Source organism: Drosophila novamexicana, unplaced genomic scaffold, assembly GCF_003285875.2.
Source record: "Drosophila novamexicana strain 15010-1031.04,08,12 unplaced genomic scaffold, DnovRS2.1 tig00000820-arrow-pilon, whole genome shotgun sequence".
NCBI lineage: Eukaryota > Metazoa > Arthropoda > Insecta > Diptera > Drosophilidae > Drosophila > Drosophila novamexicana.
The window spans coordinates 1,768,174-1,772,868 of NW_020824828.1; positions in this window are offsets into that span (position 1 = coordinate 1,768,174).

The following is a 4,695-nucleotide window of genomic DNA, read 5'->3' on the forward strand; positions in this document are numbered from 1 at the left end:
ATTTATGCTGTTATTGTTGTGGTTTTGGCTGATGTTGATTGATTTGATTTGATGGATGTCGGTTAACCAATAATAACTTTTGATACATTGCCGCAAGTGGTGCCATTAGGATGCGTTTGTTTGCCCAAACGATAGCTGGCTTGCCAATTAGCGGCTGGGTTAGCTTCGACCCAACAATTTGGTATTGAACTTAATTCAGTAAATATAATCATATCTTTCTTGCTCTCATTTAATGCACAGCACAGAACATTTTCAACTAGTTACAATTGGTCTATAAATACCATTAGGATACTTGTAAGGATTTCCTGCAGAAACCTTCATTACTTAAGTTTTATATAGAAGTCTCCTTATGCAACCAAAGCTAACATTAGCTCAGGTCTTAGAAGTATGTTTATACCTTAAAAGTCAAGCTTACACTTATGAGTACTTACCTTTAATTAAAAATAAAGAGCGATTATCTTGGCACACCGAAGACTGAATATCCTGTTATAGATGAACTTAATTTTTGAACGATTGTTACTATGGCATTTTTATAATAAAGAGGTCCGAACCGAACGGTGCAAAAGAATGCGTTACACCGATATCCATTTAAACTGAGAGATAAGATGGCTGTTGATACTTATCGAAATTATATGTTCTTTACTCACTTCACGAAAAATTAATAGTACCCTCCATAAGGATTTAAAATATAAGCATTCTTCCGGCCTCTCTTTGCTTACTCTGGCTCTCCCTCCCTTTTACTGTCAAACGTAGATCTACGATAAGCTATATATAGAAATTCAATACACGTTCAACTATGGCTCAGGATACATAATGACGTCATGATTTGAGCATCTGCACGCAGCCCAAAAGGGTTTCAGGAGTCATCAAGAACGTGGCTATCGGTGAGTATCCGCCGGGGTAGGTAAGTCAGTTGTTTGCTTTGATAATCCGCATACAGCTTAACATGGGCAGGCGAAGAGGGCGAAGGCAAAAAAGGCTGGCAAGTTACTTACTTACTTTGTTTCAGAGGCAAATATTTGCTTACAAGTAAGGTAAGCTTCGGTTCCATTAGTTCCAGGGCGTGGCGCCTGAATTTGACGAACAGACGCGTTTGGCGGTAAAATGAAATTTTGGCCAATTTTCTGGGCATTAGACGGCACAGCACGGCACGGCACGGAGCAAGGTAAGGGACAAGAGCGTTGGACAGACACTGACACTGCACAGCACGAGGCACGACAGATGGTGCGGGCGGGGGTGGAATGGACGGGATGGTTTGTCGTCGACAAAATGCTGGAAGCAACCAGCGTAACAATATTTGTTGTCACTTTTTATTTAATACACTTGCCGGCGCCTGAAATTGCGCAAACAAAAATGCTGCCCTGAAAGTGACGCGCGATGTCCTGAAAATGAAATCATTTCAGGTGTAAAACGCTTCAAGTCATTTGCCTCCGCTCCCGCGGCCTCACTCTAGCACTCTGGTCAGCTGAGGCCGTCGAGTGGCATTCAAAAAATAGATGCGAACGGCCATTTTCTCATTGTGCTCATTTATTTTGGCGCGACAAACAAACACTACGGAAACAGCCCCAGCTGGAGCAGCAGACGCATCGCATCGTCGGGCCAATGATTGGCATTGTCCAAGGTCCTGACGCTAGACAGGGCCCGTTTCCTGATCCAGTTTCAGTTCCAGTTCTACTCGCGCTCCACAATTGTGCGGCCCTTACACATTGCCGCGTCGATTGCTGTTAAATTTACGCCCTCAACATAAATTTATGCTCCCCAAACGAATCATATTCATGCACCTGCTGCTTCTGGTGGGCAGCGCCTGATGCGAAGGACGGTTGCCCCAGCCTGTGGGCCAAAGTGAATTATTTGGCCATGCACGCGGCTCGAACAAAACACCAAAATAAATCGAAAAACTTTTTATTTGTATTAAATAATTTATTTTGAATTTATTTTTCTTCTTTTTTCGAATTTAATTATAAGTGCCCAGCACAATATACGCAGCGAATGGTTGCGAATAAATCTGATGCTCAGAGCGAGTCAAGTGAATAACGCACTCGAATGCCGTATTTAAATGTACTCAAAATAAAGCACATAATTGAGCTTCTATATAAGAATAAGGTAGACATTTATTTGAGATTTTAAATAAATAATTTGTCGTTAATTTATCTTGGTCTTTTATTTATTTACTTTTAAGCAGCCATTTCACGAGTTATAAGGTAATTTAAATAAATCGAAAAAAAATATTTTAAATGAATATATATATATATATATATAAAAATTTTTGTATAATTTGTTTTTTTTTGTATTTATTCAAAGCAGAATAAATGATCTAAAAGATATTAGCTAAGAAAATTTGATTGGAAAAACTTAATAAACATATTAATTTTTAGCAGAAAGGTTTTTAAAAGGTTTGAAGCTATAAGCAATATGAATTGTATTATGCGCCTTAGCTGGTGTACAAGGGGTCTGTACAAAATCATAAGGCTTAGATCCTTAATTGGCAAAATGTTATGTAGGGTATTCGACGGTTCTATGTACACAGAATCATTTGTGCCGCATTTACAAGCCAAAATTTATTTGCCAATGCGCTGTGTGCACTTATGCAAATTTTTAATGGATGCAAATAAAGCAGCCCCCTTGTCCAATGTTGCCCCGCCAATCTTTCCAGCCATAAATCTGCACAAACAACAGCAGCAGCAGCAGCAACAACAAGCTGAGGCAAGCGAAGAAGAAGAAGCTGAAGCAGCGGCAGGGGCAGGGGCAGGTTAACTCGCCCCGTTGTCCATCATGCGCGCAATGCGCATTTCATGATCAATGTTATTGTTGGCAGTTCTTTTCACTTCACTTCAGGGTCGGGGCACCTGGCCGCAAACAAATGGCAGCCCAGTAAACAGCAAACAACCGAGCACAACCACACGCGCACGCACACACACGCGCACACACAGGCACACACACACACACTTGCTCACAATTTGGGGATTGATTCGGTTACGAACTTGGTTTCAGTTACGGCCTGCACTTGCAGCCAGACAATCGAATGGACACAAAAGGCCTGTAATTGAGTGAAGCAGGAAAATGGCAGTTGAAATTTGCAGCTACTGCCGCGCATTGCGAAAGGTGCTGCCATAGCATACGCATCCGCGTCCGCATCCGCATCCGAATCAACATCCGAGCCAGGGAGCCACTGGAACTGGTCAGTGGATTGCTATGTATTATTTGAGCACCCTGAACGAAGCAATATTCCATCAGACCCGCCTACCGTCTCTCCCGACTCTCCCGTCTCTCCCATCTCCCGTCAGCCGCCAGCCGTTGCCCAACCTGACCCTAACCAAAATTCGCAGCCGCCTCCGCCGTTTGCCGCGTCAATTGAAAATTGAAATTGGAATTTCGTGCAAATATTTCCAATCCAATTTCAATTTTACAACACGCAACATGGCCACCGTCCGACCTCATGCCACACCGCGACCTGCCCGTGCGCTAAATTTGTCATAATTAATGTGCCTGATTTGCCCGAATTTACGCTCGTAACATTCAAATCCTCCGCCAGCAGCGCAATCGGAACTGCTCTTGTTTAGTTTTTTGTTGTTATTCTCTCTTTTTTTTTATTTTGTTTTTGTTTTTGTTTTAACTTTTGTTGTTGCTTTTGCTTTTGTTGCTTATTGCATATTGTTTGTTGTTCGTTGCATTTGCAGGACTAGCAAAAGCTTCAATTTGATTTCGATTTGCATGCCAAAAATATGGGCCTCGCTTTTATTCTAATTCCCAATGCAATTCGAAATTTCAACTGGTTACCCAAAAAACCGTCCTGCCGCTAGCCCGAGTATCCCGCGTATATCCCGCCTGGCCTGCTAATCACAACTCATCCATCACCTGCCTATAAAAACAACATTTTCTTCTTTTACCCTCCTCGCCTAAAAAGTTGTATACAACGAGCTGATGCTGCAGCCCAAACCCATTAGTAATATTTGACGTTTAAAGTCATTTTTAACAGGTATTTCAATATTAAAGCTGGTCCGGTACATAGCCTTCCCTGGGGGAAAACATCAAGAATTTCAAGCTTAAATTAAGTCAGCCGATCATGAAAATATAGAAACAACAATCTTATTTTAAGTATACTTTTCAAGTACGAAAAGACTTGATCCGATCTTTAAAGTACAGACAGAATCTTTGTTGATTTTCTTATATTAAGTATAATTCTTACTTGAATAAAGTAAGACCGATCAAGCAATAAAAGAAGCAATTTTTTTGTTCAAGTATAATTTTTAGGTAACTAAAAGCTTGAATATAGTAAGCCCGATCTTAAAATTGCAGGAAGAATAAACTTATTTCAAGTATAAATTGTTAAGTAAGGAAAATCTTGAATCAAGTAAGCACGTCACACAGAAGCACAAGCCTTCTTGATTTTAGCATACAACTTTTTACTTTAGGTATAATTTTAAAGTACGAAAAAACTTTAATCAAGTCAGCATAATTTTATAAGTATTTAAGCAGGCAACTTTTTATATCAATCAATGTTTTTAAATACCTGAAAAGTTGAATTAAGCTTTTTGCCCACATGTTTCTAAGCCTAATAAGGCAAAAAAATCGTAGCTTAAGAATTACCTTGAACTTGATGAAATAACCGTATTTATTCAACACACGATTTTTCAAGTTATGTAAAGCTTAAATAAAGTTTGAATGTTGTTTAATTATTAAAATTGTTAACTGAGT